This window comes from Neovison vison, chromosome X, assembly GCF_020171115.1.
Source record: "Neovison vison isolate M4711 chromosome X, ASM_NN_V1, whole genome shotgun sequence".
Classification (NCBI taxonomy): domain Eukaryota; kingdom Metazoa; phylum Chordata; class Mammalia; order Carnivora; family Mustelidae; genus Neogale; species Neogale vison.
In genome coordinates, this window is record NC_058105.1 from 31284026 (window position 1) to 31306166 (window position 22141).

At 38.9% G+C, this 22141-nt stretch overlaps 1 protein-coding gene across 1 annotated transcript in view; it reads left to right on the forward strand.

Moving 5' to 3' along the window:
* Positions 1-22141, forward strand: part of KLHL13 (kelch like family member 13) — a 200232-nt gene that overhangs the window by 57095 nt on the left and 120996 nt on the right. The window lies entirely within an intron of this gene.

The window sequence follows — 22141 nt, forward strand, 5'->3', positions numbered from 1 at the left end:
TGCTTCAATCCTTGTAGTTATTACCCTTAGGGATGCTGAAATGGTCCCACATTTGGCCAATGGAGGCTTATTTGCGTTGGTTTCAGAGTCCTTTTTGCATGGCCCTAATTGTCTTTTATGATTTCCTTGCTTTTCAGTGTAAGCTTTTCCAGTCTCCTCTTCTACATTTTCTGCTCTAGACCCCATAACCAGCCATTTAAAAAATGGAGTTCTTATTCCTTTTTTTGGGGGGGAGGGATGTTATTTCGGTATTACTATATATTTGGTAGAAGCATTATTATTACTAGGATAGTCATTGTGTTGAAGCCTTTTTCTGGCAAACAGTTATAATTTTTCTTTAAGATAAGCTATGTCACGTGTTCTTTTGATGGTGCTAATCCAAATTTAAGGCTACACGATTTTTACTTAACCTCATTGATATCACATCTCTCTCCCCTTTCAACAAATCAAAAAATTCAGCGACCCCTGTGTAATTGTTTTGTTTATCCCAATATGTGTACTCAGAATAACAATGTCAACAGTACCATGAACAACATGATTATTAGAAGCAATTTGCAATTTATGTGTGTGTGTGTGTGTGTGTGTGTGGACATTGGCACATGGGCCTTCTTACATGCTTGTGCTCATGGGCAGGTGTTTTTGTCCTTAAGGTGTATCCCACCAGAAATATATATTTAAATCGTGTTTTAAAGTCACTCCATATAGATATAAGATTTTATTTATTTATTTTGAGAGAAAGAGGGCATGCAAGCAAGGGAAGGAACAGAGGCAGCAGGACAGAGAGAATCTCCAGCAGACTCTACACTGAGTGCAGAGCCCAATGTGGGGCTCAATCCCAGGACCCCGAGATCATGACCTAACCCCAAATCAAGAGTCAGATACTTAACTGACTGAGCCACCCAGGCACCCCTCAACCAGTCCCCTCTTGAGGGCTATTTGGACGGTTTCTGCTTTTGCAATTAGTACTACAATGAAGAGCCTTGTGAGGATACTAAGAAGACCTTAAGTTAGATATCTTAAGAAAATTTCTACCTTAGGGGTGCCTGGGTGGCTCAGTGGGTTAAGCATCTGCCTTTGGCTCAGGTCATGATCTCAGGGTCCTATGGTGGAGTCACGCATCAGGCTATCTGCTTAGTGGGCAGCCTGCTTCCCCCCCTCTCTCTGCCTGCCTTTCTTCCTGCTTATGATCTCTATCTCTCTCTCTGTCAAATAAGTAAATAAATAAATAAATAAGGCTTTTAAAAAAGAAAAGAATAGAAAATTTCTACCTTAAATGAAACTTATGGACATCCTGTGTAGTCTGGTAATAGAAATGTGGAATACCGGGTAGTGAGTTAATGCTGGTATGATTGGGCTTTTCGTGGTAATACAGGTTATTATGTCAGCAGTTGATATGTTCAAGGTTTGTATTCAATTCCCTCATTAGTGGCCATAGCTTGCATTTCTCTGATTTAATGAGATGCCATGGAGATTCTGAAACCTACGACTGATGTGATCTTATTAAAAACAGCATATTTACACAGTCTTTGTTATATTTTCCCCTTCTCATATACATTGTGAGTAGAAAATATTTAAAAATACCTTTTATTCTTCTTTCAACCTTTTTTCCCCCATCTCATGATTTCTAACCACTTTGGTAAAAGCTTTTTGAAGCAAACTGGTTTTTGTCCTTGATAAAGCAGACAGGGGATGAAATGCAAGTGCCTCTGAACTCTTGCCCAGGCTGGTGATGGGAAGTTGGGCCTCTGTGTAGGACCACAGGTTTCCCAGCTGGACTGCTGGCCATCTTCCTGTAGTGTAGAGAAAAGGAGCCTTTCAAATATGAGTCCTGAACTTTGCAGGGGGAAGGAAGTTCTAAATGTAAGCCTTGGTGTTCTGGACACTTGCAACTGAACTTTTTCTTTCCCTTTTAAATACTAACCCAAACCAAAGCCTTAAGTCTGCCTTTTCCTGTTAATATAAATTTCAGGAAAGAAGAGAGAAATATTTGGATTGAAAATATTAGAAAAAAGTTTTTTTTTTGTGTTTGTGTGTATTTTTCTTAAGTAAATATGTAAGTCATTAAATTTTTGTTTCCTAGTCTGTTGGGGTTGATGAAATAGCAGTTGGAAATGCTAAGTAATAAAAAATACTTAGTAAAATGAATCTTGTGTTTTTGGATGATCTTCCTTTCCGTACTCTTACTTCAGAATTCATGAAGCTGCATCTCATAGGGCAGACTCCCAGATTCTCAGCCACTCGCTGGTCACTTTTAGTATCCATGGTTTGCCCTATGAGCAATTTTTTTAGAGTCCAGTTGTCAGATTTAGCAAATAAAAATATAGGATGCCCCATTTGATTTGAATTTTATATGAACAACGACTGATTTGTTTTAGTATAAGGAAGTTCTGGGCGATATTGGAGGCATCTTTATACTAAAAATATATTTACTGGGGCATCTGGGTGGCTCCGTCGGTTAAGCGCCTGCCTTTGGCTCAGGTCATGATTCTAGGGTCCTGGGATCCAGTCCTGCTTTTCCCTCTTCCTCTGCCCCTCCCCCACCCACTCGTGTTCCCTCTCTCAAATAAATAAATAAAATCTTTTAAAAAATGTATTTACTGTTTATCTGAAGTTTTGAATCAGTGTCCTTCATTTCGCCTGGCAACCCTCCTCTAAGCCAAGTACATTAGAAGTCCTATTTAACAAGTCATAACAAGCCTTCAAGTCATATTAATGGAAGCCATGACACACTGAATTCTCTTGACTAGGGGTCTCTTCTGTAGTTGTCCTTCTAGTATCAGTTGTACTGCCAATGGCGTCATGGATCAGCGGTTTGACACCAAACCCCTTTAAAAAAAAAAAAAAGACTTAACTTATTTATTTGAGGGAGAGGGAGAAGCAGACTCCCTGCTGAGCAAGGAGCCCAACACGGGGCTCGATCCCAGGAACCTGGGATCACGATCTCAGCCGAAGGCAGACGCTTAACCAACTGAGCCACCCAGACGCCTCAATACCTAACCTCTCTATGCCTTTCGTACCAGTTACTGTGCTTACATCATTTATGTATTACATTCACCCTCCGGATGTGAGTGTGAACAGAGTTGTTTCTCAGAAAACAAAGTTGACTGTGTTGGAATGACCACTGAAAATTCAAGGATGTATTTAAGTGCTGAATTTCAAAGGAGCTGCCACTGGGTGTGGGTGAGACCTCGACTTTACCTGCTCAGCCATCCTGGAGCCTGAGACAATAGGACAGGTCAGTAACACTGATGCTGTCTTTATTGAAAATACTGATCTTTTGGTCATCATGGGTTTTCTGCGTTAACTTTGATGTTTGGAAAAGCAGGTTTATTGAGAGTTCATTCACATACCATAGGATTCATCCATTTAAAATGTGCTACTCCATAATTTTTAGTATATCCACAGATACGTGCAACTCTTACCACAATCCATGTTTGTAAGTTTTTATCACCAGAGAAATACCACCCCTGCCCTTCCGATGTCACCCTCTGCCCCTAGTTCCTCCAGCACCAAGCACTACTAATCTACTTCCTGGCTATAAATTTCCCTATTGTGGACGTTTGTTACAAATGGAGTCATACTATATGTTAACCTTTTTTGATTGGCTTCTTTTTTCTTTAATATTTATTTGTTTGTTTGTTTGTTTGTTTAGGGACTGTGGAGGGGGTGGGGCAGAGGGAGAGAGAAAATCTCCCCGCTGAGCACAGAGCCCAACGTGGGGCTTGATCCCACAACCCAGAGATCATGACCTGAGCCAAAATCAAGAGTCAGATACTTCACCGACTGTGCCACCCAAGTGTTTGTTCCATAGTGGCTGACTGATGACCCATCCTGTGGACACAATGTGTTTTCTTTATTCATTCACCCACTGATGAACATTGGGGTTCTTTCCAGTTTGGGGCTATTGTGGATAGTGCTGTTGTGAACATGCGTGTGTAAGTTTTTGTTTGATCCCCTGTTTTCAGATCTTTTGAGTATGTTTCTAGGAGTTGATGTACAAGTCATACCGTAATTCTACGTTCAGTGCATTGAGGAACTGCCAAGTTCTTTGATGGTGGCTGCGCCATACTCTCTTCTCACCTGTAATGCACAAGGATTCCAGTTTCTCCATGCCCTTGCCAACATTTGTTACTGTCGGTTTTGTTTGGTTTTTCATCATAGCCATCCTAATGAGTGTGAAGTAGTATTTCGATATGGATTTGATTTGCATTTTGCTAATGATAGTGATGCTGAGCATCTTTTCATGTGTTTGTTAGTCACTTGTTTATCTTCTTTAGAACATATCTATTCAGGTTCTCTGTTCATTTTTTAACTGGCTCTTTTGTTGTTAAGTTGGAATACTGGGCATTAATTCCTCATCAGCTATGTGATTGGCAAATATTTTCTCCCATTCTGGTGGTTGTCTTTTCAGTTTTCTTTTTTCATTTTCTTTTCACACTTTGAAAACATTTATTCATTTATTTTATTTCTGAAATGGGGCTGAGCGTGGTGCTCAGGCCTCCCAGGCAGGCTGCAGGGGGCTGACTGGGAGCAGAGGCCCCCCTCCTTCTTCCTTCCAGGCCTGGGAGCTTTGTCCATGCCTGCCCTTTGGAGAGTCGCTCAGGATGCATCTTTTCACCCACCCCATCTCCAGGTTCTCTCTTTTCTTTGGGCAGCAAGCCTGAGGCTTCAAAACTTCCCTTTTCCACAGCTCTTCTTTTGTGTGACTGCTCAGAGGAGAAGAGAACATCTCCGCCACAGTTGCCTCCTTCTGGCTGCCTACTCTTCTTTATTTATTTATTTATTTATTTATTTTTAAGATCTTTTTTTTCCCCCAAGTTATTTCTATACCCAGTGTGGGGCTCAAACCTACAACCCCAAGATCGAGAATTTCTTGCTCTACCTACTGAGCCAGTCAGGTGCCCCCTACTTTTCTTGATAATGTCCTTTGGTACACAAAACTTTATAATTCTTTTTCCGCTGGTTTTGTTTTTAGTTTTTTCTTTATTCATTTTTTTAAAAAAAATTTAATTGAAACATAGTTGACATACAATATTATTAGTTTCAGGTGTATGATACAGTGCTTGATAATTATAAAATATTTATTTATTTATTTAACAGAGAGAGAGAGATCACAAGTAGGCAGAGAGGCAGGCAGAGAAAGAGAGTGAAGCAGGCTCCCCACCCCCCCCCCGAGCAGAGAGCCCAATGTGGGGCTCGATCCCAGGACCCTGAGACCATGACCCGAGCAGAAGGCAGAGGCTTAACCCACTAAGCCACCCAGGTGCCCCTATATACGTTAATACATACACCATAAGTTTGTTTACCGTCTGTCACCATACGAAGTAATTACAGTAGTACTCGTGATATTCTCTATGCTGTTCTTTTTATTCCTGTGACTTATTTAATTTTATAACTGGAACTTTGTACCTCTTAATCTCCTTTATCTATTTCACTCACCACCACCCACGCTTCTCCCCTCTGGAAGCCACCAGTTCTCTGTATTTATAAGTATCTTTCAATTTCTTTTGTGTTTGTTTTGTTTTTTAGATTTTGTTGTAAGTGAAATTATATGGTATTTGTCTTTCTCTCACTTACTTCACTTAGCACAATATGCTCTGGGTCTATCCATGTTGTGAATGGCAAGATTTCATTCTTTTTTATGGTTAATATTCCATTGTGTATATATAGCACATCTTTTCTCTCTCTCTCTATCTTTTTTTTTAAAAGATTTTGTTTATTTATTTGAGAGAGAGAGAGCAAGCAAGAGAGCACAAGCGGGGGAGGGGAGAGGCAAAGGGAGAGGGAGAAGCAGGCTTTCCACTGAGCAAGGAGCCTGATGTGGGGCTTAATCCCAGGACCCTGGGAACATGCCCTGAGCCAAAGGCAGACGCCTAACTAACTGAGCCACCCAGGCGTCCCATACGACATTTTATCCATTCATCTGTTGAAGGACAGGTCACTTCCATGTCTTGGCTATTGTAAATATTGTAAGTGAACAAAGGAGTGCATATATCTGTTTGAATTAGTGTTTTTGTTTTCTTTGGGTAAATACCCATTGGTGGAGTTAATGGGCCATGTGGTATTTCTATTTTCCATTTTTTGAGGAACTTCCATGCTGTGTCCTGTAGTGGCTCTAACCATTTACATTCCCACTGACAGTACACAGGAGTTCCCCCTCTTCTCCACATCCTTGTCAACACTTGTGACTTCTTATCTTTTCTATTATAGCCATTCTGGTACAAGGGGATACTTCATTGTGGTTTTGATTTGCATTTCCTTGATGGTTAGCGATATTGAGCATCCTTGCTCATGTCTCTTGGCCATCTGTAATGTCTCCTTTGGAAAAATATCTCTAGGCCATCTGCTCATTTTTAATTGGGTTGTTTGTTGTTGAGTTGTTGTTATTATGTTGAGATGTGTTCACTCTAATCTATCTTGAGATATGTTCCTGAATGGATGTTGAATTTTGTTTAGCGTTTTTTCTGCATCTTTTGAGATGATCATATGATTTTTATCTTTCATTTTAATATGGGTATAACTTTGACTTGTGGATATTGAACCATCCTTGCATCCCTGAGATAAATCCCACTTGATCATGATGAATAATCTTTTTAGTGTATTGTTAAATTCAGTTTGCTAATATTTTGCTGAGGATTTTTACATCTGTGTTCACCACAAATATAGATCTGTAATTTTTCTTCTAGTGTCTTTGTCTGGTTTTGGTAGAGCAATTGTGACCTTATGAACTGAACTTAGAAGCATTCCTTCCTCTATCTTTTCGAATAGTTTAAGAATAGGTATTAACTCCTTTTTTTAATGTAGGCACCACACCCAACATGGAGCCCAATTCAGGATTTGAACTCAAAACCCTGAAATCAAGACCTGAATTGAAATCAAGAGTCAGTCGCTTAACTGACTGAACCTCCAGGAATGTTAAAATGTTACTAGTAATTGGTCTGTTCAGATATTCTCTTTCTTCCTGATTTAGTCTTGGAAGATGTATATTTGTAGAACTTTATCCATTTCTTCTAAGTTGTCCAATTTGTTGGTGTATAATTTTTCTTAGTAGTTTCTTACAGTCCTTAGTATTTTTGTGGTGTTGGTTATCACTTCTCTTTCATTTAGGAGTTTATTTGAGTCCTCTTTTTTTCCCCCCTGAATCTGGCTAAACATTATCAATTTCGTTTGTCTTTTTAAAGAAACAACTCAATTGCTTCTCAGCCTTTTGGCTAAGATCAAGTGTAAAGAAACAGTTCATAGTTTCTTTGATTTTTTTTTTGGTCTGTATTTCATCTGTTTCCAAACTTATCTTTATTATTTCCCTCTTCTCAGTTTGGGTTCCCCTCCCTTCTTTTTCTAGTTTCTTTAGGTGTAAGTTAGATTGTTTGTTTGAAAATTTTCTTGTTTCTTGAGGTAGGTCTGTATCACTATAAACTTGCCTCTTAGAACTGCTTTTGGTGTATCCCAAAGATTTTGAACTACTGTGTTTTCATTTCATTTTTTTATTTCATTTTTTTATTTCCTCTGATTTCTTTTTGGGCCTGTCTGTTGTTTAGTAGCATGTTGTTTAACCTCTACAAGGTTGTTCATGCTCCTGTGGTCAGAAAAGGTGCTTGATATGATTTTAATCTTTTAAAATTCATTGAGACTTGTTTTGTGGCCTAATATGTGATCTGTCTTGGAGAATGTTCCATGCACACTTGAAAAGAATATGTATTCTGCTGTTTTTGGATGGAATAGTCTGTATATATCGCTAAGTCCATCTAGTCTAATGGGTCATCCAAAGCTACTCTTTCTAGGGGCACATGGGTGGCTCCATTGGTCAAGCATTCAACTCTTGATTTTAGCTCAGGTCATGATCTCAGGGTCGAGAGATCAAGCCCTGTGTCAGGTTCCTTGCTGCGTGTGGGGCCTGCTTAAGATTCTCTCTCCATCTCACTCTTCCCCTCTACCCCAAATTGGCATACTCTGTCTCTAAAATGAAAAAAAAAAGTTACTCCTTCCTTATTTTCTGTTTGATCTATCCATTGATGTAAGTGGGGATTAAAGTCCCCTACTGTTATATTATTACTGTAAATTTCTTTCTTTATGTCTATTAGTATTTGCCTCATATATTGGGTGCTCCTATGTTAGGTGTATAGATACCTAAAATTGTTATATCCTCTGTTGGATTGATTCCTTTAAAATTATGTAGTGCCCGGGGCGCCTGGGTGGCTCAGTGGATTAAGCCGCTGCCTTCGGCTCGGGTCATGATCCCAGGGTCCTGGGATCGAGCCCCACATCGGGCTCTCTGCTCTGTGGGAAGCCTGCTTCCTCCTCTCTCTCTGCCTGCCTCTCGCCAACTTCTGATCTCTGTCTGTCAAATAAGTAAATAAAATAAATCTTTAAAAAAATTATGTGATGCCCTTCTTTGTCTCTTTTTACAGTCATTGTTTTAACATCTGTTTTGTTTGAAATAAGTATGGGTACTCTAGCTTTTTTTTCCTCACTTCCATTTGCATAGAATATATTTTGTTTTCCCTTTACTTTCAATCTGTATGTGTTTATAGGTCTGAAGTGAATCCACTTGTAGGCAGCATATAGATGTGACTATTTTATCTTGCCCCTTTTAAGATTTTTTCTTTATTTTTAATTTTTGACATTTTAATTATTACATGCCTGGACCCTCTTGGGTTCACCTTGTTTGGGTTTCTCTGTACTTGCTGGATGTGAATATCTGTTTCCTTCTCCAGGTTAACAAAATTTCCAGGTGTTACTTCTTCAATGAATCTTTCTGCTCTGTTCTGTCCTGTCCTTCTGAAGCCTTAAAATGTGGATGTTAACATTCTAGATGTTGTTCCAGAGATCTCTTAACTTCATTTTTTAAATACTTTTTCCTTTTTAGTGTTTAACTTAGGTAATAGTCCTGTGTTTTCATCCATTCAGTCACCTGTCTTTTGATTATAGCCTTTATTCCATTTACACTTAAAGTAATTATTGATAGGTATGTACTTATTGCCATTTTGTTGAGTTTTTTGGTAGTTTTTGTAGTTCTCTGTTTCCTCTTCTCTTGCTGTCTTACCTTGTGATTTGATGACTTTCTTTGGTGTTTGTGCTTAGATTTCTTTCTCTATTTTTATCTCTTATAGGTTGTGTTTTGTGGTTACCATGAGGTTCATGTATAACATCCCTGTAATATAGCAGTCTATATTAAGTTGATGGTCACTTAAATTTGAACACATTCTAAAAGCACTACATTTATATTCCTCCCTTTACATTTTATGTATATAATGTCACGTTTTACATCTTTTCACTTCATATATCCCTTAACTAATTATTTGGATGTAACTGATTTTATTTGTTTCATCTTTTAAACTTCATACTAGTTTATAAGTGATTTCCCTACTAACTTTACTATATGTTTGCTTTTACCAGTGAAATTTATCCCTTTTGTATTTTTCTTAGTTCTAGTTATAGCCTTGATTTATTGCTCTAGAAGCACCTTCAACATTTCTTATAATGTCAGTTTAGTGGTGACAAATTCCTTTAACTTTTATCTTTCTGGGAAACTCTATCTCTCCTTCAGTTCTGAATATTAACTATGCCAAGTAGTCTTGGTCATCCATTTTGGCATTTTGAATATATTATGCCACTCTCTTCTGGCCTCTATGATGAAGAATTGGTTGATAATCTTTTGGGGTTTCTGTTTATTTTACGCCATATCATGTCATGTCACAGAGAGAGAGCACAAGCAGGGGAAGTGGCAGGCAGAGGGAGAGAGAGAAGCAGGCTCCCCACTGAGCAGGGAACCTGATGTGGGGCTCGATCCCAGGACCCCAGGATCATGACCTAAGCCGAAGGCAGAGGCTTAACCCACTGAGCCACCCAGGTGCCTCTGGGCTTTCTCTTTAAGGAACTATTTTATCTTGCCGCTTTTAAGATTATTTCTTTATTTTTATTTTTTTAAAATATTTTATTTATTTGACAGAGAAATCACAAGTAGGCAGAGAGAGGAGGAAGCAGGCTCCCTGCTGAGGCGAGAGCCTGACTCGGGGCTCGATCCCAGGACCCTGAGATCAGACCCGAGCCGAAGGCAGCGACTTAACCCACTGAGCCACCCAGGTGCCTCTGGGCTTTCTCTTTAAGTGACTATTTTATCTTGCCCCTTTTAAGATTTTTTCTTTATTTTTAATTTTTGACATTTTAATTATTACATGCCTGGACCCTCTTGGGTTCACCTTGTTTGGGTTTCTCTGTACTTGCTGGATGTGAATATCTGTTTCCTTCTCCAGGTTAACAAAATTTCCAGGTGTTACTTCTTCAATGAATCTTTCTGCTCTGTTCTGTCCTGTCCTTCTGAAGCCTTAAAATGTGGATGTTAACATTCTAGATGTTGTTCCAGAGATCTCTTAACTTCATTTTTTAAATACTTTTTCCTTTTTAGTGTTTAACTTAGGTAATTTCCACTACCCTGTCTTCTAGATTGTTGATCCCTTCTTCTGCTTCCTATAATCTGCTGTTGATTTCATCTAGTGTATTTTTCACTTCATTAATTGTATTCTTCAGCATTGATTGGTTCTTTTTTATATTTTCTCTTTGTTGACATTCTCTCTGAGTTCATCCATTCTTCTCCCAAGCCCAGTGAGCATCTTTGGGACCATTATTTTGAGCAATTTATCAGGTAGATTGTTTATCTCCATTTTGTTTAGTTCTTTATCCGAGGTTTTGTCTTGATCTTCCTTTGGAACATACTCCCCTCTGCTTTTGTCTAACTCTTGGTGTCTGTTTCTGTGTATTAGGTAGGTCAGTTTGTTGCCTGCTCTTGAAAGTAATGGCCTTATGTAGAAGGTGTCCTGTGGGGCCCAGGAGTGCCATCTACCATGGTCACTTGAGCCAGACACTGTAGGGGTGTCCCATTTGGGATTCATACACCCTCCTGTTTTTTAAATTCTTTTTCATGCTGTTATTATTGGAATTGCTTTCTTAATTCCATTTTCATTTTGTTTATTGCAAATGTACAGTTGATTTTGGTATATTGCCTGCCTTGCTGAACTCATTTATTAATTCTAATAATCTTTCACTTGATTCTTTAGGGTTTTCTTTATGCAAGTTCAAGTCATTTGTTAATAGAGATAGTCTTAGTACCTACCTCCCTTCTAATATAGATGCCAGTTATTTCTTTTCCTTGACTAATTAATTGCCCTGGCTACTACTTCCAGCCCATTGTTGAATAGAAGTGGTAAGAGCACAAGGATATCTATCCTTGGCTTGTTCCTCATATGAGAGAGAAAACACCCAATCTTTTATTATTAAGTATAATGGTAGTTGTGCATTGCTTTTTAAAAATTGCATTAAATTAGCATTTATTTTAATACTGAGTTTTGGGTACCCTCTTAAAATTTTGAGTCTGCTGTGTAACTGCATTCACTCCATCTTGCCCCTGCCATGTTTAAAGATTTGGGGGAGAGGTGTACCCAGCTGGCTTAGTTGATAGAGCATATGACTCTTGATCTTGGGGTCATGAGTTTGAGCCCCATGTGTGGTGTAGAGGTTACTTAAAATTAAAAAAAAATTTTAAAGAAAAAAGTTTTGGGAGAAATTGTAAAACCTATTAAGGATTCTGAATTCATATTGTTATACAAGTGCATTTATAGTCTCTGTTTTAAGGAAAACAAATCAATAAATCACAGTTCATACATTTATTGTGATGGTGCGCTTAATTTATGAAAGAAGATGCCAAGATTCAATTAGTAGGCCAGTGCACAGAGGAAAAAGCCTTGGCTGTAGATCAAATGATAAGGCAAATCACAAATGACTCCTACTTTCGCTTTTTTTTTTTTAAGATTTTATTTATTTATCAGAGAGAGAGAGGGAACACGAGCGAGCACAGGCAGACAGAGTGGCAGGCAGAGGCAGAGGGAGAAGCAGGCTCCCTGCCGAGCAAGGAGCCCGATGTGGGACTCGATCCCAGGACGCTGGGATCATGACCTGAGCCAAAGGCAGCTGCTTAACCAACTAAACCACCCAGGCGTCCCTACTTTCGCTTTTTTGATTCACCAGTGAACTATGGGCCTAACTAAATCTCATAATACAACTTTCACTGTGTATATGTAAGATCGTATGAATGATAGAGGTACCTGCATGTCCCTTGCTGCCTTCTTTCATTTTGTTAAATTTGCTAAACTTACCTGGTGTGGACCCAGGAAAACTCTTCTCTGTCCAGACTTGGATCCTTTAAATCCCTTGCACAGTAAAAGTTGAGTGACCTAATTAGTAAAGTGGAGACTTATGTTGGAAAACTCTAAGTCTGAAAGAGTTGGCTTTCTTTGGAATTCTGAGTAGTGAATTGCCACTTAACAATTCTTACCATATTTGAAAGTTACTTACTAAAAAGAGGTAAAACTCTAGTGAATGGACTACACTAACTGTGATGAGACCAGGGTTTTTTTTGTTTTTCATTTAGTTGATTCATGTTGATTATGACCGAATGGGATGTCAAATAGTATTGTATCTTTTTTTTTTTTAAAAAAGATTTTATTTATTTATTTGACAGAGATCACAAGTAGGCAGAGAAGCAGGCAGAGAGAAAGAGAGAGAGAGAGGAGGAAGCAGGCTCCCTATCAAGCAGAGAGCCCGATGCAGGACTCGATCCCAGGACCCTGAGGTCATGACCTGAGCCAGAGGCAGAGGCTTAACCCACTGAGCCACCCAGGCACCCAGTATTGTATCTTTTTAAAAGGAAATTCTTTGTATTTTTAATTTAATGTTGACGAAGAGGATAAACCTTTAAGAAGGCAGATTACTATTAAATACCCAATTTTTTTCTGAGACTGTGATTTGTAAATTACTGTGGATCTTAATTAAAGAGGGTTCTTAACTCAATATAAATAACTGATCATATGGGTAGAGCTCAATATATTCTTCTTGGTCAGAATAACAAGTATATATAGTATTTTATATAAAATATATAAATGTATGTTATATACAAACAAGTAGACTAACAAGTCTCATCTGTGTGAATTTTTCAAAAATTTCTCATAAAAATTTTGTTCAAAATATAGTCAGAAGATTCTATTCAAATTAGCCTAAGTTACTGAGGAACGATTAATACTTTTTAAAAAAATGCCATACTTTGTATATACTAATATAGTACATACTTTGTATATACTAATACTTTTTAAAGAAATGCCATAATTTGTCACTGTGAAGGAAATACTTTTATTTCTTTTACTACTGTTTAGATGTTGCTTAGCATTTAAAGCATGGACTTTAGATTTCTGCTATGGATTGATTTGAAGACCAGAATCCATCAGCTTAACGATCTCTTTTACAAAGACAATAAAATGATTCAATCTTTACTTTTATAATACTAGAAAAATATAATGTAATAAAAACCCTGCATTGCATCTAGATTTTTCAGCAGTCACTTGGAACTTGATTATTCCATTATATTGGAGATACAAGCATTTCTGTTTTCAGATCGCTTGTGAATCTCATTTTGCTTGGATAAACAGCTTTCTGGTAAGATGATTACTGTAATATAAAACCACTTAAGAATTTTACCCTTTGGAACATTGAGGACAAATTGAATTATAGCCGGCTCACATGGAGATGGGGAAAAACAACCACCTTCACCTGCTTGCTTAAATGCCGCCCAAACCGGAAGCTTTCATAGATGATACCCACTTAGTTTCCCTTCCCCAGTAAAATGCACAGTAATTGTTTACCTTTCCTGAATTTTGATCTAGATTTCATTTTTAGGTTTCTTGTAAGCTGCCTTTTTCTCTTTCACTGTCTTTCTCTTGTTTGGAAGTTTTAGTGGGAGATCAGGATTTTCCATGGTGAATAAAGACCTGAGAGGTGTCTTAATATCTTTTGAAAGTGAAAATGTGAGGAAGAGCAGGATGTTGTGTGACGAATGTATCTTTAATATTAAAGATATTTCTCTCAGTTTTACCCACATACACACACACACAAATCCATGCGATTGAAGTCAAACGTCTTTCCTTACGCTTACTCTTTTTTGTATTAATATATATAATGTATTATTTGTTTCAGGGGTACAGGTCTGTGAATCGTCAGTCTTACACACCTCACAGCACTCACCATAGCATATGCCCTCCCCCATGTCCATCCCTCTGCCACCTCACCCCTCCCACCTCCCTCCCCTCCAGCAGCCCTCAAGTTTGTTTCCTGAGACTAAGAGTCTCTTATGGTTTGTCTCCCTCTCTGGTTTCCTCTTGTTTCATTTTTCCCTCCCTTCCTTTATGATCCAATGTGTTGTTTTTCAAATGCCTCATATCAGGGAGATCATATGATAGTTGTCTTTCTCCGATTGACTTATTTCGCTAAGCATAATACCCTCTAGTTCCATCCACGTTGTCACAAATGGCAAGATTTCATTTCTTTTGATGGCTGCATAGTATTCCCATATTGAGATATATATATATCTATATATATCTATATATATAGATATATATATATAGATATATATAGATATATATATATCTCAATATCACATCTTCTTATCCATTCATCTGTTGATGGACATCTAGGTTCTTTCCATCATTTGGCTATTGTGGACATTGCTGCTGTAAACATTCAGGTGCACGTGCCCCTTCGGATCACTACCTTTGTATCTTTGGGGTAAAAACCCAGTAGTGCGATTGCTGGGTTGTAGGGTAGCTCTGTTTTCAGCTTCGTGAGAAACCTCCATGCTGTTTTCCAGAGTGGCTGGCATTCCCACCAACCATCCTTATACTTATTCTTTCTGTTGTTATTCTTGGTCTCTGCTAGGCCTCTTCAGATACTTGCCTACTGGATTGTACACCTTTGTTGCTGATTTTTGGGGGGGAATACTTTATGTATTGTGAACATTAAACCTCCACCTGTTCCGTGTCTCAGGCTTCCTCCTCATCTCCCCACTGGCTGTTGTATCTTTTCAGTATGTTTATGGTGGGTTCTACCCTATAGAATTGTAACCCTGCTTAATAAACTCGGAAACCATTTTCCTATTCTTTGTGGCTTCTGAGTTTTGTGTTGGCCCTTAGAAAAATTTTATCTTTGCCTCATTAAAAATGTATATTCGTTTATCTTTTACTGTTACAACTTTATTTTTTCATGTTTAGTTATTTATTCCATCTGTGGGATGTATACACACACACACACACACACACACATGCACACATATGTGGTATAGAGTTTCAGTTTTTCTCCTAACATAGCCAGTTTCCCTAAACCTCTTTATTGAGAAATTCATCTTTTAGTTACTGATCCTAAGTACCATATGTACCATGTAGTTAATAACCATATACAATTGGATCTGTTTTGGGACTTGATTTTGTTGGTCTGTCTTTTCCCCTACTGGTACCACCCCGTTTTAATTACTGTGACTTTATAGTGAATTTATATTTACTTATAAATAAATAAAAAAATCTTGAAAAAAAAAGTGATAACATGAAACTGAAAGAAATGAAGACAGCTAAGTGTGGCAGTTGACACTTAAACATTTGTTAGACCAAGTTTAGACCTTGTTACAAGAGGACAGCCACTATTAGAAAAGTCAGATAGAATTGTATTAATACAAGGGTAACAGCTTGAACATTGGTAAAAAGGCCAGTTGCAGCGAGAAGACGAATGAGGCCGTTAGCCAACGACATGTCCCAAAGGAATTTCTGAAGCCTGAGTGACAAAATGAAAAGGGACAACCCAGGGATCATCTTGAGAAAGAAAGAGTACTATGATTGCAAGAAGCAGCGGAACTCCATGGTGTGGGGTGTACGCCGTAAGAATCCACAGCAAGATGGTAGTAACCACATGGTGGTCTGGGGGCAGATCGCTTCAGTGACTATGGAAAGGAAACCATAATTGTTGAGGACAGTGTAGCAGCCATTCTGGCATGCGGCCAGGGGAAATGGAGAACCTTCTAGAACATGGGGAATCTAGTCTTTTTGGTAGAAGTTTAGACCACGAAGTGTCTCTTAGACCTCTCTGGACACCCCTGTTAAAGCACAAAATGCTGATAAAGAGGAAAACGGGCAAATCGATCACTTGCATAAATGTTCTAAAATCAGGTACAGTTGCAATGCTTAGAGTAGCACAACCTTTACCATTTTTAGTGTTGCCAATTTTCTGGTGGATACACATATGTGGAAGCACACTACATAGTCCCAGCCGGTTTTAGATTTACTCTAGGGGGAAAAAAAATCACCACTGGCTCAACATATAGTACTCGGGTGTCTTAGGTTAAGCCCTATTCAGTGCCCTAGGTGAGAGGTGAGTGTGGCATTCTTGCCTGGGTGAAAGCTGAAAGATCTGATCATCTAACCTTCTGTGACATTTTTAAAAATTCACTTTTGTAGAACAAACTCTTTTCCCAAAGAATACAATTCTGTTTCTTACACATCACTTTTTGCCATGTCAAGATGATTTTGAATTTTTGGTGCTGCTGCTCTATCTTACTTGATTGGGAGAAGTGCAATTATGTACAATTTTCTACATTGTGCAGTTTTTCAATTTTGTAGTGTTGAGCACTTTTCACCGATCTTTTTTGTCAGCTTTTCTTATCAGAGTGCTTAACACGATTTTATGTGAAGGCAGACCATCCCATCATAGCCGCTCTGAATTTCTTTTATATAACATAAGGTTAGTTCCTCAACAGGGTTTGCTCTAACATGGTGTAAAATTGGCTAGGCATCTCTCAAATCTCATTATTTTTAAAGCTATCAGCTCTTGGGCAGAGCAGGAAAGAGTGGGACAGTGGATTTAATTAAATGCTTAGTCATAAACTGGCATCTCTAATTGAAATATTATCTAACTGTAGGATAGGTGCTTTTGAAATATTAGATTTGTGAATTACCTAAAATAAAGGCTTAAGGGTAAAATTGGTTGAACTTAGCAAGTTATCTCAGCGAGCCAAAACTGTCTTGTCAGTTTTATTTCTGGTGACCGAGGTAGAATATTTTAAGGGCAAAACCACAATTACATGTTTGTCAGGTGTGAGCTCTGAGTAATGATTAGTTTCCCTTTTATTCATGAGAGTAGCGTGCCTGCAGAGGAGTGTGTCTTTTAATTATACTGCGTGTCTGCTTATGTTTTTGTCCTGCCCTTTTCCTTCATCTCTGGAAATGTTCTATCCACCTCTCTGTGTCTGCTGGCCTTTGTATGTCCATGTATTATATGTTCATCTACACAGTCCTTACTTTAGGGGAGAGATCATATATTATAATTTTATTTCATTTGATTAAAATATTTCAAACAGGGGCGCCTGGGTGGCTCAGTGGGTTAAAGCCTCTGCCTTCGGCTCAGGTCATGATCCTGGGGTTCTGGGATCAAGCCCCACATTGGGCTCTCTGCTCAGCGAGGAGCCTGCTTCCCCCCACCGCTGCCTGCTTCTCTGCCTACTTGTGATCTCTGTCTCTCAAATAAATAAATAAATAAAATCTTTAAAAAAATAAAATAAAATATTTCAAACATATGGAAAAGTACAGAGATCAGTATCACAACCCCTCCTGTAACTACCCCTTAGCTATGGGATACATTAACATTTGCCTTTTTTTTCCCCGACACCTGTCAAAATGTTAAATACAGGTGAAGCTCCCTGTCTGTCCCTCCTCAGTTGCATCTTTCCCTTTCTCTCCTGAGCTAACACTGTCCCAAACTGGGACTTTATCATTCCCATGAATATTTTTTTTTAAAGATTTTGTTTATTTGGCAGACAGAGATCACAAGTAGACAGAGAGGCAGGCAGAGAGAGAGAGGGAAGCAGGGCCCCCGCTGAGCAGAGAGCCCCATGTGGGACTCGATCCCAGGACCCCGGGATCATGACCTGAGCCGAAGGCAGCGGCTTAACCCACTGAGCCACCCAGGCGCCCCCATTCCCATAAATATTTTAAAGCTTTTTCTGTATGCATATATGTGTATAGAGTGGGTATGTGTGTACGTGTGTACGTATACACACACCTATGGTCTTACTGTGCTCTTGAAGTTTTGACATATTATCGTACTTCTTCAGTTTCCATTTCTGTGTAATACCACACTCTTCGAATTCACCTGCCATTGTATCCCCTGTTATCAAAACAAAAAAACCATCTCCTTCCACTCTATATCCCGTCCCCTCCAACTACCCCCTATTTCTTTTTTCTTCTTTCCTTTCATGCTCCCTGGAACCCATGCTCATCAGCCACTTTCTCCACCATGCCATGTAAACCGTTCTCATCAAGGTGTCCAGGGACCTCCTTGTTAGCACAACCAGCTGTCAATTCTCAAGTCTTCACTTCGCCTCTCAGCACTAGGTGACACACTTGATTACGTCTTTCTTTTTTTTTTTTTAAATTTATTTATTTGACAGATATAGATCAGAGAGCGAGGAGGAAGCAGGCTCCCTGCTGAGCACAGAGCCTGATGCGGGACTCGATCCCAGGACCCTGGGATCATGACCTGAGCCGAAGGCAGAGGTTTAACCCACTGAGCCACCCAGGCGCCCCTGATTACGTCTTTCTTTATGTAACACTTCATTCAGCCTTGTCAGTTACCACTGCTTCCTGGTTTTCTCCTACCACGTCACCACTCCTTCTTATTCCTTTTGCCGGATCCTCTTTATTTATTTTTTTGTTTTGAAATAAGTTGGACAGAAGAGCCTAGAATGAAAAGTAAACATTCCTCCCAAACCTACATTCCCTCTCACTAAAAATGGGCATGTGTGTGTGAATCTTATGGGTGAACCAATGCCTCATTTTAAATTGTATTTATTCTTTTTTTTTAACAATTTGTATCTTTTTTTTAAGATTTTTATTTATTTATTTTGAGAGAGACAGAGAGACAAAGTGAGAGAGAGCATGAGAGGGGAGGTCAGAGGGAGAAGCAGACTCCCCATGGAGCTGGGAGCCCGATGTGGGACTTGATCCCAGGGCTCTGGGACCATGACCTGAGCCGAAGGCAGTTGCTTAACCAACCGAGCCATCCAGGTGCCCAACAATTTGTATCTTTTTATGTACACATCCTATTTCTCTTATTTGTTCACTTTAATATTTTATTGTTTTTTTCTTTACATTTTGTATATGTATAAGTTAAAATCATGAGCCCTTTATTGTCTGTCATGTGTGGGGGGACTATTTTTTTTTTCCTAGCCCATCAAATGCCATTTGACTTTGTGATATTTTTGAAGTATGGTGTTTTCGTTTGTTGTGTACAATCAGATTTAACAGTCTTTTTTTTTTTAAAGATTTTATTCATTTATTTGAGAGAAAGATCACAAGTAGGCAGAGAGGCAGGCAGCGGGGGAGGGAGCAGGCTCTTTGCTGAACAGGGAGCCGGATGCAGGCCTTGATCCCAGGACACTGGGATCATGACCTGAGCCTAAGGCAGAGGCTTAACTCACTGAGCCACCCAGGTGCCCCAGATTTACCAATCTTTTTTTTTTCTTTTACAGCTCCTCAGTTTGGAGTCCTGCTTGTCTTCTGTACTGCATGATTATAAATGATTTCGCTTGGGTTTTCTTTCATACTGTTTCAGAGTTTCATTTTTTCCCTTTAAATCTTTGATCCATCTGGGATTTATTTAGGATCCCCTAATGTGAAGCGAAGTAGTATAAACTTATTTTTCTAGTTGGCTACCTGATTCTTCCCCAGTCACTGACTTAATCATCTCTTTTCCCCTACTTGTTCAGAGGCCACCATTACCACAGAGTAATTCCCTGATGAATTTGAGTTCCTTTCAATTTCTTGAAAGAACGTGTGTTTTTGTTTTGTTTTGTTTTCTATAGTAATCTCTACACCCAACATGGGGCTCGAACTCCTGACCCTGAGATCAAGGGTCTCATGGTCTTCCCACTGAGCCAGCCAGGTGACCCTATTTATGTTAGTTTTATTTTTCAAACCACAGCAGTGGGGTTGTCCACACCCACTGACTTTATAGCTGTCACAACAGTTACCCGGTATCTTCCTTGGACTGGGCAGAACTTGCAACAGCTGAATACCTATCAACCCCTCTTCTTCCGAACCGACCTCCTTCCTTAGCTTTCAGCTCACATCTCTCTTAGTTGCCCTCCTGCCTATTAGCTCTGTCTTCGCTAGCTTAGCTTTTGCAGTTTCTTGCACAACAGTGTTTTTGGGATTCCACCATCTCGTGGCAAATACACTTCTGGGGAATATTTCCCAGTCTCTTTACTTCAGCACTTACTTATCTGGCCAAATATCCTCATATTTTTATTTCTAGTGCCAGTCTAAATCTGGGTGTATATATCCAGTTTTTTGCTAGATGCCGTACGGTGTGTCCTAGAGGACTTCAGTGTGTCTGCACCAAACCTTTGTTCTCCTTCCTTCTGGTATTTTTCCTTCTTCCCTCTACCCTGCCTCACCTGATATCATCACCATTTCTGCCAGGCACATACATAGATTTTGTCTTTGATGTCACTTTATCCCTTTAATATCTCCCAGTGATCTGTCAGTCGGAGGTCCTAGTTTTCCCTGGCTATTCCCACAGCTCTGGTCTGTGCTCTTATTTCATGCCTTGACTATGGAAGTTGTTTCTTAACTGGTCTCATACTTCTAGTTTCTCTCTCTCTGATCTACCCCCATGTTGCAAGCTGTGTTAATTTTCTAATGCACAGATTTGATCATACAGATTCCCTGGTTGAGAAACAGCAGCTTTTAGTTTATCTTTTAGCTATTTTTTTAGCTTTTAGTTAAATCTTGTGTAAATTGATCATTGTTTCCATCATTTACTTCCTCGCCCTTCCTAACTTCATTAAAATGAAATGAAAGAAATGGAAAAATTCCAAAGGCCAAAAGAGAACGGGAGGGGCAACATTGACAATTTTAAGGTTTAAACTAATTTCTTATTTAGTCAAAGGCAGTTAACAACTTGAGAATCTCCCCCTACACGAACTTTTGAGAGAAACCAACTGATTCTTCCCATACAATTCTTAATAATTCAAGACTTGGGGATAGCTGGTCTGTGGAAGGCAGGAATAAGTCTTGATATCGAAAATGTAGGCTGTTCTTTGAAAGTCTTTATAGTAAGTGGCTGGGGTCCCATGTCCTCTCATCCCCTCCCTGCCCCTCAGGAGACCAGAGGTTTATTATCTGGGTAATTTGAATGGGAGAGCCACAGACTCTGAGAGGCAATAGACAGATTGGTTAAAACAATGGGGGTTGGGTGAGAGTTTGAATACCTACTTTGGGGACTTACATGTTCTACTCTAGATGCAATTAATGAAAAGGGGCATGAGTTATTTATTTTCACATTCCCAGATTCCTAATGATAATCTAGATGTTTTTCTCTCGGCACATGTTCTAAAAAAAGTATAGCCTAAAAAAATTAATTTCTCAACACCTTAAAATTCTCTCACCACGTGAGCACTTTTAGAAAAGGTAAGTCCAAAGGTCAGTTGATTTTGAGATGCTTAAAAAATTATTTTTTCATTTAGGCTACTCAGTTTCTTATAATAACAGAAAATATGATTGTATACATAAATAACAATATATTGTCATTTGATTTGTTTCTTTTTTAGAATTATGAAGACCCAAGAAATAGGGTACTTTTCCCCCTTCTACATCTTTTGCTCTGATCCCAAATCAAGGGACAGGAAGAGGGTAGAGAACACTGAAGAGAACCTTTTTCTCTGGCTTAATTATTTTAGATCTTCACATAGCTTTATAACAGACCTAATTATATGAACAAAATAAATTCATACTCTATATTTTTATCTCCCCAGTGCAATCAGTTGTTTTATTAACCAGAAACATTTAAGTAAACTATACCTTTCTGCGTCCCAATATATTGGAAATTAATAGAACCCTCGACATATACTATCTCCAATACAAAGCATTCACATGACTAGAAGCAATATGTTAGATTTCATTTGCTACCACCTCACCAGCTCTTTTCCCATTTAAAAAATCTACCCCCCCAAACAAAATTTCAGTCCAGATCAAGAAAACAACCCCCACTACCTATTTTATGTCTTTAAGATTTCAAAATCTTTTTTTAAAAAGATTTTTATTTATTTATTTGACAGAGAGAGATCACAAGTAGGCAGAGAGAGAGAGAGAGAGAGAGAGAGGGAGGAGGAAGCAGGCTCCCTGCTGAGCAGAGAGCCTGATGCGGGGCTCGATCCCAGGACCCTGAGATCATGACCTGAGCCAAAGGCAGTGGCTTAACCCACTGAGCCACCCAGGCA